At 41.1% G+C, this 12,612-nt stretch overlaps 1 pseudogene; it reads left to right on the plus strand.

The window, feature by feature from the left end:
• The first annotated feature begins 4,476 nt into the window (after positions 1-4,476).
• On the plus strand, positions 4,477-9,767 carry LOC105019308 (annotated as a pseudogene).
• Positions 9,768-12,612: the final 2,845 nt, after the last annotated feature.

Genomic DNA, 12,612 nt, shown 5'->3' on the forward strand with positions numbered 1-12,612 from the left:
GGTTAAATATTTTTACTGCTTGTTGGGGCCTTATAGGAGCTTATACTTATCAAATTTGATGGCGATCAAGTATTTCTAAAATCTTTGATTTATAGCTTGAATTTCATTGGCCTGTGGCGGCCACATGGTTTGCACTACCAACATCCCATTTATTGCAGTACAACAACCTGATGCACTCATGCTACAGACAAAGTTTGCATTGCAGAAGTAATGAGCCTTTAAAGTGACTTTCTCGTATAGCGCCCCCACATGGCCGATTAGTGCCGACCATTGCAGGCCTCCTCTTTCCTTCCAACCATCTGTACCAAGTTTGGTTACTATGAGACCAACGGTTGCTGATATACGTATTCACTTCTTGTTTGCCGGCATCATTGCCATATTCGATTGGCTGTAACTGAGACTGTTTTGTAGATCAAAAATCCATCTGATAACTTTTGTTAGGATTGGTCACCTGTGCCATTTAACAGGAAGATTGCACAGAATTTGTGACCTGTGAAAATTCTAAATGTCGGACAATCCAATATGGCGGAAACGAAAACCGCCTCTGTCAAAGTTGTTCAGCACTTGCCCATGCATCATATGATTCCTGATGTATGTGTCTAGGGCAATCAGAGTCCGAGTTATGAGCTCTGGAAAATCACAACTTTGCTGTGCGTTAGTTTGGTATAGCCCTCTAACAGTGTGCAAAAGAAGTTAGCCAGCAGAAGTAGGTGAACTGGGAAAACAGCGGAAGAAAAATCTAATACCTACAATAAGATTCTACTGCTTCGCTGCTTGGACCCCTAATAGATCAAATGGATTTTATAGGGCCCCCTTTAGACTTTTAGTATTTTAATATATTATGTATGCAGATTATCTATTACCATATATTACTAATCTGTTAGCTGTGTTGATAACATAATGCATATTTTAGATACATTTGGATTATTTTCAGGTTGCAAACTGAACATTCAGAAAAGTGAATGTTTTCTGATTAACCCCGCTGCTAAGCAAATTTTCCACGGGGCCCTGCCTTTCCGTTTGTCTCCCTCTGGATTTTCCTATTTACAGTTGTGCTCATAAGTTTGCATACCCTGGCAAAAATTGTGAAATATTGGTATTGATGTTGAAAATACTACTGATCATGTAAGGATAATGCATCCTTTATTGAAAGTATAGTGATCATATGAAGCCATTTATCATCACATAGTTGTTTGGTTCCTTTGCAAATCATAATGATAACAGAAATCACCCAAATGGCCCTGATCAAAAGTTTACATACCCGTGAATGTTTGGCCTGGTTACCGACACACAAGGTGACACACACAGGTCAAATGGCAATTAAAGGTGAATTTCCCACACCTTTGGCTTTTTAAATTGCAATTATTGTGTGTGTATAAATAGTCAATGAGTTAGTTAGCTCTCACATAGATGCACTGAGCAGGCTGGATACTGAGCCATGAGGAGCAGAGAAGAACTGTCAAAAGACCTGCGTAACAATGTAATGGAAAAGGATATAAACAGATATTGAAAGCCTTGCAAATGCCAGTCAGTACGGTTCAATCACTTATTAAGAAGTGGAAAATTCAGGGATCTCATGATACCAAGTCAAGGTCAGGTAGACCAAGAAAGATTTCAACCAAAACTGCCAAAAGAATTGTTCGGGATACAAAGAAAAACCCTCAGGTAACCTCAGGAGAAATACAGGCTGCTCTGGAAAAAGACGGTGTGGTTGTTTCAAGGAGCACAATACAATGATACTTGAACAAAAATGAGCTGCATGGTCGAGTTGCCAGAAAGAAGCCTTTACTGCGCCAATGCCACAAAAAGTCTGGTTACAATATGCCCGACAACACCTTGACTTGCCTCAAAGCTTCTGGCACACTGTAAGTTGGAGTGACAGGACCAAAATAGAGTTTTATGGTCACAAGCATAAGGGCTAATTTGCAGTCTTCTGCATGAATGCTGCGCATGGGAAACTCTTGGACTTTCCAGCACGACAATAAAAATTGTCATGGCACAAGGCCAAGTTGACCCTCCAGTGGCTATAGCAGAAAAAGGTGAAGGTTCTGTAGTTGCCATCACAGTCTCCTGACCTTAATATCATCGAGCCACTCTGGAGAGATCTCAAATGTGCATTTCATGCCAGATGACCAAAGACTTTGCATGACCTGTAGGCATTTTGCCAAGAGGAATGGGCAGCTTTACCACCTGCAAGAATTCAGAGCCTCATTGACACCTATTACAAAAGACTACATGCTGCGATTGATGCAAAAGGGGGCAATACACAGTTCAGACTTTGAACAGGAGTCAGTTAATTTTTTTCTTTGATGCCATATTTTGTTTTATGATTATGCCATTCTGCTATAACTTACAGTTGAACATGAATCCCATAAGAAATAAAAGTGTTTTGTCTGCTCACTCATGTTTTCTACACAAATGGTTCATATATTACCAAGGTTATGCAAATTTTGAGCACAACTATAGTTGTGAATGTAATGCAATCTCTGGCTACTCTCCATAAAACTAACTGTGTAGGTCTGATCATATGAATTAAAGTAGATTTACAACATTGGAGTAGCCTTGCACAGAATTCCCTACACCAAAGGAAGACTTAGTAATTTCCATCCAGACACAAATGCGATAGATGGTTTTTTGATTAAGGGGAAGGGGGAAGATGTTTCTATAAGATATGGTATTAAAAGTGGGATAAATGGATAAAAGACAATGTACAGTTGGTAATTTGTATGTTTAAAATAACTATATATTAACAGAAAGGGAATTGCAGTTATTTTTATTGTACAACAGAGAATAATGCCTAATTGAAAACAAAAAAGATAGTTCCTCTTTGCAATTCATACAAAAACAAATTGTTCTCATACCCGAAATGTATGGAGACCCATGAACATGTATTTGACCCATGAAAATGTTATTGTAGTCTTACATTTTAAAAGCATAAAAATGATCGCAATACACCTTTTATCAATCTTCTTATTGCACAGGTTTCTACGTACCAGCTGAACATACTGTGGGAGGGTGCAATGGTCTTTGCCATCTATTCTCAACGATTACAGACCCTGCTAGTTCCAGAAGTGTACACAGTGTGTTTGTTTACTGTTTATTTAGTCATTGACAGGAATGGGCAGCTTAGTTTGGCCATAATCAAACACAGAATCTACATAGCGTTGCAAAATACAGATCATTTTAATTTGTAAAAGTACAATAATTAAAGCAATTTCTCAAATTCATTGGTAATACAGTGAAATACACTGACCTCTTCCAATAGGCTGTTGATGTTGGCACTCACTGACCTAATGTGACAAGTTATTGAAATAACAGTTACAGCAGGCATTAGGGTTAGAATCCTGGTTAAGGGCAGTTCAGCAATAAGAGGTAGTGATGCTGTGTGATTGTCAAGGCTTCTCCCGTTTGAGTTGCTGATTATCAAAGTGAATCAAGTAAAACAGAGTGAGCAGAAAGAAAAAGCACAAAGTAGTCTGGTAGGAAAGACCATGTCAAGTCTGTGGTATTATGCATACAAAAATAAAGACAAACAATAAAAGTCACAGCCGAATACATAAACTGTCTAATCCTTTCACACATCACAACATTACTAATCATTATTACATAAAAGACAAAGCAATCTTAATAGTCCAAACCAGAAATGATACAAAGCCACCCATGTTATTTGGCTCTAGCTCTTGCATTCTAAAACATCTACAACCCAGATGTCACTAGTCAGCCCATAACACTGAAGGTCAGTCACAATATATCAGCTTGACCAACAGTCCTAATAATCAGTAATAATAAATGCATATGTCTAATTGTCTGTGACTATACTTACATTTCATGTGTAGTATGCAAGTAATCCATTCACCGGTGACATCATAGGAAACTTCAGAAGTTCCAATTACATTCTATCACCCCTGACCCGGATTGACCTCACTGGCCAAGATGTCATCTCTTGTCACTATGATGACCAAACACTGACTCACTTATTCTGTTTCCAAATATACTGTGTGTTTTGTTCATTGATCATACAGCGAGATACACTGACATCAATATTCCAAAAGGCTATTCATGTTGTGTTGGCACTAACTCATTGTAAAACATATTGAGTACTCCATGACATTTAGATGTTATTTTTGACAGTGATTGTGTCATTATCTGCTGACCAGTTCTGAACCCAAGGAGTTAGTGGGTTTCAGCTTAAATAGCATATTCAACTATATTAGCTGATTAACAATCAAATAAAACATCAGTACGGTTTTGGCCGTTAAGTTTAGTAATTGGATTGCTTCTGTCACTTATTATTAATTCGTTATTCAAGGAAATTCCCAACCTTACTATTGACTTTGTGTTATATGTTTTGTTTCACATTGGTGTTTCCAACATTGCATTCCAGATAGATGATTTCCCAACTCCACTGCTGGCATGTAATGCAGCCCATGGGGCATTCTGATATTTCACAATGACAAAGCTAAATCTAGACAGAATAAAAGACAGGGTAGGATGGTAGACCTAGAATCAGTGGAGAATATGTGGGTCAGCAACTTGCTGTGTCTGGCTGCTGTGGCTATGGTACTCACCTTACCTAACGTCTCTGATGGGGCTGCACTATATGTGTTGTCTGCTCCTAACCTGCTGAGAGTTGGCAGTAATGAGAACATCTTTGTGGAATCTCAGGACCATCCAGGAGGTGACCTGGAGGTTAAGATCATAGTGAAGAACCACCCGACCCAAAACAAAGTGCTCGTCTCTAAATCAGTGGACCTAAATCCAGCAAACAACTTCCAAGCTCTGACACAAGTGGTCATCCCAGAGGGCGACCACTTCTCGGACGACACCAAGCAGAAGCAGTATGTAGTCCTGCAGGCCCAGTTCCCTGACCACGTACTGGAGAAGGTTGTTCTGGTCTCCTTCCAGTCTGGATATATTTTTATCCAGACTGACAAGACCATTTACACACCGGCCAGCATTGTCTACTACAGAGTGTTTTCTATGAGCCCTAGCTTGGAGCCCCTGACCAGAGACCTCTTCAAGGACAAGGAGATCGCTGACAAAAAAGAGATTGCAGTCTCTGTAGAGATCATGACTCCTGAGAACATCACTATCTTCAGGGAGATTGTCAACCCAGACAAGGGAGTCAAATCTGGACAGTTCAAACTCCCTGAGATCGTCAGCTTTGGAACATGGCATGTGGTCACAAGGTTCCAGAGCACTCCTCAGAAGACCTTTTCATCCGACTTTGAGGTTAAAGAATATGTTCTACCCAGCTTTGAGGTTAGTCTGAACCCATCCAAAGCCTTCTTCTACGTTGACCAAAAGGAGTTGACAGTTGACATCAATGCCAAATATCTATATGGTAAGGAAGTGACAGGAACAGCCTATGTGGTGTTTGGGGTCATCACTACAGATAATGAGAAGAAGAGCTTCCCTGGCTCTCTGCAGAGAGTAGAGATAATAGATGGTAAAGGAGTAGCTCGTCTGACCAACAACCACATCACACAGATTTTCAATGACATCCACAAGCTGGTCAAACAGTCCATCTTTGTATCAGTCAGTGTATTAACAGAGAGTGGGGGTGAGATGGTGGAGGCAGAGAAGAGAGGGATCCAGATTGTGACTTCACCATATACCATCCTCTTCAAGAGAACCCCCAAATACTTCAAACCTGGCATGCCCTTTGATGTCTCCGTCTATGTTATGAATCCGGACAACTCCCCAGCCAGCGAAGTGCCGATTGAGGCGACTCCAGGTAATGAAAACACAGTGACCAGGCCCAATGGATTTGCCAAGTTAACAATCAATACTGTTGCATCAGCTGCTGACTTGAAAATCACAGTGAAAACCAACGACCCAAATCTCCCACCCACCAGACAGGCGGAAGCTTCCATGACTGCTTTCCCCTACAGGACAACCACTAGGAATTTCCTCCATATCGGTGTTGACTCCAATTACCTGAATATAGGAGACCCAATTAAGTTCAACCTGAATCTAGGACAGGTTAATATACAAAATCATGACCTTACATACATGTTTCTAAGCAGAGGTCAGCTGGTGAAAGTGGGCAGGTTTAAGAGAGAGGGTAATGCACTGGTGACACTTTCAATGCCTGTCTCCAAGGAGATGCTTCCGTCATTCCGTATCGTAGCGTACTACCATGTGGGGACAGATGACGTGGTGGCAGATTCTATCTGGGTTGATGTCAAGGTTTCCTGTATGGGCACACTGGAAGTCAAGTCAACAAGGCATAAAGTGTATCAGCCTGGTAAGGCTTTCAGTCTGACCATCACTGGAGACCCAGGAGCTAAAGTAGGACTGGTGGCTGTAGACAAAGGAGTCTATGTACTCAATAACAAACACCGTCTCACACAAACCAAGATCTGGGAAACTATTGACAAACATGATACTGGTTGTACAGCAGGAGGAGGAGCAGACAGCATGGGGGTTTTCTATGATGCTGGTCTGATAATGGAGACCAACACTGGTAAAGGGACTGGAATCAGAACAGACCCCTGCTGTCCTGTCAGTGCCAGGCGGAGGCGTGCAGTAACCATCGGTGATGTCATTACTAGTATGTCCAGTAAGTATAGTGGTCTGGCTAGAGAATGTTGTGTGGATGGAATGAAGGACAACAAGATGGGATACACCTGTGAGAGACGGTCCCAGTTCATCACAGACGGAGATGTATGCGTGAAAGCCTTCCTCGACTGCTGCAAAGAGATGGTCTCCAAGAAGGCTGAATTCAAATACGAAGCACTGAAGCTCGCCCGCAGTGAAGAGGAGGATGATGGGGAGTATATGAATACTGAAGACATTGTGTCCCGTACTGAGTTCCCTGAGAGCTGGATGTGGGAGGACAAGATTCTTCCTGAATGTCCAGATAATGACAAGAACTGTGTGACCACATCTGTGATTAAAAACAGTTTTCTGAAAGATTCCATCACTACCTGGCAGGTGACAGCCATCAGCCTGTCTAGAACTCATGGTATCTGTGTGGCAAATCCATTTGAGATTATTGTTGTAAAGGACTTCTTCATCGACCTCAAACTGCCCTACTCTGCCGTTCGCAATGAACAGCTGGAGGTGAAAGCAATCCTTCACAACTACAGTGAAGACCCCATCACTGTGCGTGTGGAGCTGATTGAGAATGGTGAGGTGTGCAGCTCAGCCAGTAAGAAGGGTAAGTACAGACAGGAAGTGAACATGGACCCCATGTCCACCCGGGCTGTCCCATATGTCCTCATCCCAATGACATTGGGTATGCACTCCATCGAAGTCAAGGCTTCTGTAAAAAACTTTGGTATCAATGATGGTGTGAAAAAAGACCTTCTTGTTGTGGCTGAAGGAGTGCTGGTTAAAAAGGAAAACAATGTTCTCCTGAACCCTGCTAAAAATGGTGGTGAGCAGACGGCACATATACCCAGTGGAGTGCCTGAGAACCAGGTGCCAAACTCGAATGCTGACATACTGATCAGTGTGACTGGTGGAGAGCAAACCAGTGTGCTTGTGGAGCAGGCCATTAGTGGAGGTTCTCTGGGCAGTCTGATAGTTCAGCCAATTGGCTGTGGGGAACAGAACATGATCAAGATGACCCTGCCTGTCATTGCTACACACTACCTGGACAACACCAGAAAGTGGGAAGACATTGGCCTGGATAAACGAAAAAAAGCCATCCAGTTTATCAAAACTGGGTACCAACAAGAACTGGCATTCCGTAAACAAGATGGCTCCTATGCTGCCTGGAGCCACAGAAAGAGCAGTACCTGGCTAACAGCATATGTAGCAAAGGTCTTTGCCATGTCCAGTAATCTGATCAGTGTTGAAGAGAATGTACTTTGTGGTGCCATCAACTGGCTTATTCTAAATCAACAAAATGATGGCCTTTTCAAGGAATTTGCTCCAGTCATTCACACTGAGATGACAGGTAATGTGATGGGGTCAAATTCTGATTCTTCCATGACTGCCTTTGTTCTAATTGCCATGCAAGAGGCAAAATCACTGTGTGAGCAGACTGTCAACAGTTTACCAGGCAGTATGGTTAAGGCAGTAACTTACCTGGAGAAGCGTTTGAACCACCTGACAAATCCCTATGCTGTAGCTATGACCTCGTATGCTCTGGCCAATGCAGGGAAACTCAACAAGGAGATTCTGATGAAGTTTGCCTCGCCACAGCTCGACCACTGGCCAGTCCCTGGTGGTCACACATTCACTCTGGAAGCCACATCATATACTTTACTTGCCCTGGTCAAGGTGAAAGCATTCGAAGAGGCTGGGCCCATTGTCAGGTGGCTCAACACACAAAAAAAGGTGGGAGGGGGATACGGATCTACACAGGCCACCATCATGGTGTTCCAAGCTGTGGCTGAATATTGGACCCATGTGAAGAAGCTGAAGGACATTGACCTGAACATCAACATTGAGGTGGATGGCAGGGCATCAGTCACTAAGTGGTCAATCAACAACAAAAATCAATTCCACACTCGTACAGATAAAGTAAATTCCATAAACAAGGACCTAACCATTAAAGCTTCAGGAAGTGGTGAGGCAACAGTTTCTGTGGTGACACTGTACTATGCCCTGCCAGAAGTAAAGTCCAGTGACTGTGAAAGCTTTGACCTCACTGTCACTCTCACTAAGGTGGATAAAACAAGCCATCAGGATGCCAAGGAGTCATTCATGCTTACCATTGAAATGTTGTATCGTAACAATGAGAGAGATGCAACAATGTCTATCCTAGACATCGGCTTGCTGACTGGCTTCATTGTAGACACAGGCGATCTGACTCAGTTGTCAAAGGGGAGGGAACGCTACATAGAGAAGTTTGAGATGGACCGTGTTCTGTCTGAAAGAGGCTCTCTCATTATATATCTGGATAAGGTTTCCCATAAGCTAGCAGACAGAATATCCTTTAGGATCCACAGAGTCCAGGATGTTGGAGTTCTTCAGCCAGCCGCCATCTCTATATATGAATACTACAACCAAAAGCGTTGTGTGAAGTTCTACCACCCAGAGAGGGAGGGCGGGGCTCTAAGCAGACTGTGTCTTGGAGAAGTGTGTACTTGTGCAGAAGAGAGATGCACTATGCAGAAGAAAAATGAACTAGATGTTAAACGCATAGACAAAGCCTGCGAAGCAGGACTGGATTTTGTTTACAAAGCCACGGTTGTGGACTTAAAGCTGACATCACACACTGATACTTACACCTTGAAGATCAATGAGGTAGTAAAGCCAGGCACTGATGAGGGAGTGGAGGGGAGCAGGCGTGACTTCATGGGACTATCTTACTGCAGGGGAAAAAATACATGATCATGGGGAAGTCTGCAGACATGTACAAAGTGGAGGAGGATGGACAACTGAAGTACAAGTATGTCCTGGGAGAAAAGACATGGATAGAATACTGGCCCTCAGAATCTGAGTGCACAACCAGAGACTACAGACACATCTGTCTGGGCATCAATGAGTTCATTAACGATGTCACATCCTTTGGCTGCCCTGTCTAGTTTCTGATCTTATTTTGGTGTGTTTACATTTGAGTAACATTGCAATCCATGTTCCTTGCACTGTCATTAACCAATTTAAAACAGAGAACTTTTGCAAAGGTTTTTGACATTTTATGTTAGAAATTGAGCAGTCTACAATATACTCTGTACACAATAAAACAGTTGTATATGTTTTTAAAATACCCCATGTTGATGGCACATATAGATATATGTCAGATTGATGCCAGGTTCATTATCTGCTGTAACCTGTATGCAACATTTACATAAAAAACTGAAAAGGAAGTTCAGTATTTCTGTGTGATTTCTTTATATGAAAAGAAACTGTAATTTTTGGGATTAAATGTTTTATGCAACAAACATAGACAAATATGTTTAGTATTTACATGTAAATCCTGTTAGTTTCTTCCAATGATGCAATCCGACAGCCAATAGGCTTACAAGAGGCATGTGGGTGAGGACATCCGCAAATCATACAATTCTTTCAGCCCAAACATCACTGCAGACCTTTTCACTTCAAGGTAAAATATTGATAGTATGATAATAAAATGTAACTGTCCCGGAGTTCAGGTCAGTCTTAACCGTTTAGGAAACAAACATTTTATTGGCAAGCAAAAAATCCTTTTGAGACATGGGTATGTTCTCCACAGATGGCTGATGATGTTGGTTAAGTATTGTAACTTAATGAAAATGTCCTTCAGTAAACTTATGACTATTACTCCTGTAGGTGCAGGTATGAGTCAGTTAATAAACATACAATGCAGTCTTCCCTACTAATTATTCCTGGTTCTTAAATTAAACTTATAGTAAATGAATGTACTATTTATTTAGCACACAATCATTATTCTGTTTTGCATTATAAATTAACTTAAACCTTCTTTGCATACAGACTGGTGAGAAGCTAGGTGTTATGGGGTTTGAAATCCGTAAGTAAGCATACATATCACTGGACACATTGACTGATGTATTGAAGTCAATGATGAATTAAACTGTTCCATTATCTATAATAGGAACGACCTGTGAGATATAAACCATTCCCTGTTACTGGTTAGGATGCTGGGGAATAGCCCCACCCATCTGTTGAAGCAGCTGCAAGACAAACACAGACCGTATGGACCATCCCAGCCTTTTCACTGTTGTATGCTGGGAGCCCCCAGAACCACTGACTGTTCCATCATACAAATTCATCCTGTCTGGCTGGGATACCCTCATCATGTTGAATCACATCATATTAATTTGGATAATATTTCAGATATACATCCTTATTCTTGATGTATAAATTTAAGAACTAGCATGAATTAGAGTTTGGGACATGACAGGTAGAAGTACTATCTAAGTACTGATCCTGCGTGAAATCAAAGTGGTAGACCACCTAAAACACACGTTTCTATGATTATATTAATAAATTACAAATATGTACGCATTATTAATGTTTGCAATAGCAAGAAAATGTACTGGATTGAAATCTGTTCAGGCTCAAGACAACAGGAATGCTATCTTTGGACTGGATGATTGACTTGATTCACTTATTCCTTTGTGGCATGGAAATCAAGAAAATACTGTATCAGGTAGAACAATATTTCCCTCTTACAGTCTAAAGTTACATCCAGAAGTGGTATCTTGAGCTCTAATAAGGCATCTTCACACATGCTTTTTAAAATGTCTATCCTGCCAATCCTTGACTACTGTGACAAAATCTCTAGGTTTGCTGCTAAAAAGCTATTCCATAAATTTGGCACTTTAGCACTCTGCCATCCACTTTAACCTCTGTCCCCTTTTTAACGTGTGACTGTGACCTTTACACCTGTTTAACTGGCCCTCCCTTCACACTCGTTACGAATCTTTCTGGCAAGGGCGTAGAAGTGAGTTTGATGTGGGGGGGCATTTTTATCATTGTTTTCTGCTGTTGGGGGACCAACTTAGTGCTTCTAATATTGGGGGAGACATTTCCCACTCCTACGCTCTTGCTCACTGATAACAACCTATTTTTAAGTCACCTTTAGGTTATTGCCTTTTCTATCTTAGCTAACTATTATTATAAATTATTGAGTATAAATAGCTATTTTGTACATAAAGTCAATTTTTTAAATACAAATACTAAAGACAATACTTGTTTTATTTATTTAACCAAGGTACTGCAGTTCATACTATAAGGCACTTGTAGTAAAAAAAAAAACAGGAAGTGTGAATAAATTACTTGCCAATTCTACTCATTATGTCCAGAAATTGTACCAGAAACAGGGATGACAAGTTGATAAAGGGATTGACAACAGTAACAGGGGGGGGGAGGGGACAGCAAATGTCATTGGCACAGATTTGATTTATTTTTAATATTTAAAGGCTTGCATTTAGATTTTGCCATGCCATACAGTTTCAGTAGGGTTAGTTAATACAATCCAGACATGTTCAGAAGGGTCAGAACAGCCTAAATTCTGTTTAGTTGAGCATACAAGTAGATTAAAAATATCATGTATTTTTTGTTTTGTCAAATTCAAAGCCATAAAACTCTACAATTTAACAACCAAGTTTTTAATAGAGTTCTCCAATTTGAGAGCATATTAGTTAATTATATTCAATATATAAGCAAATATCATACAGACGGGTTACAAATCAAAGGAAAAACCTATCCTGGAAGAGACCCAATGTCATACGTATCATCCTGGAAGAGACCCAATGTCATACTGATCATCCTGGAAGAGACTCAATGTCATACTGATCATCCTGGAAGAGACTCAATGTCATACTGATCAACCTGGAAGAGACCCAATGTCATACTGATCATCCTGGAAGAGACCCAATGTCATACTGATCATCCTGGAAGAGACCCAATGTCATACTGATCATCCTGGAAGAGACCCAATGTCATACTGATCATCCTGGAAGAAACCCAATGTCATACTGATCATCCTGGAAGAGACTCAAATGTCATACGCATCATCTTGGAAGAGACCCAATGTCATACTGATCATCCTGGAAGAGACCCAATGTCATACTGATCATCCTGGAAGAGACCCAATGTCATACTGATCATCCTGGAAGAGACCCAATGTCATACTGATCATCCTGGAAGAGACCCAATGTCATACTGATCATCCTGGAAGAGACCCAATGTCATACTGATCATCCTGGA

The sequence above is a fragment of the Esox lucius genome, chromosome 20 (assembly GCF_011004845.1).
Source record: "Esox lucius isolate fEsoLuc1 chromosome 20, fEsoLuc1.pri, whole genome shotgun sequence".
NCBI lineage: Eukaryota > Metazoa > Chordata > Actinopteri > Esociformes > Esocidae > Esox > Esox lucius.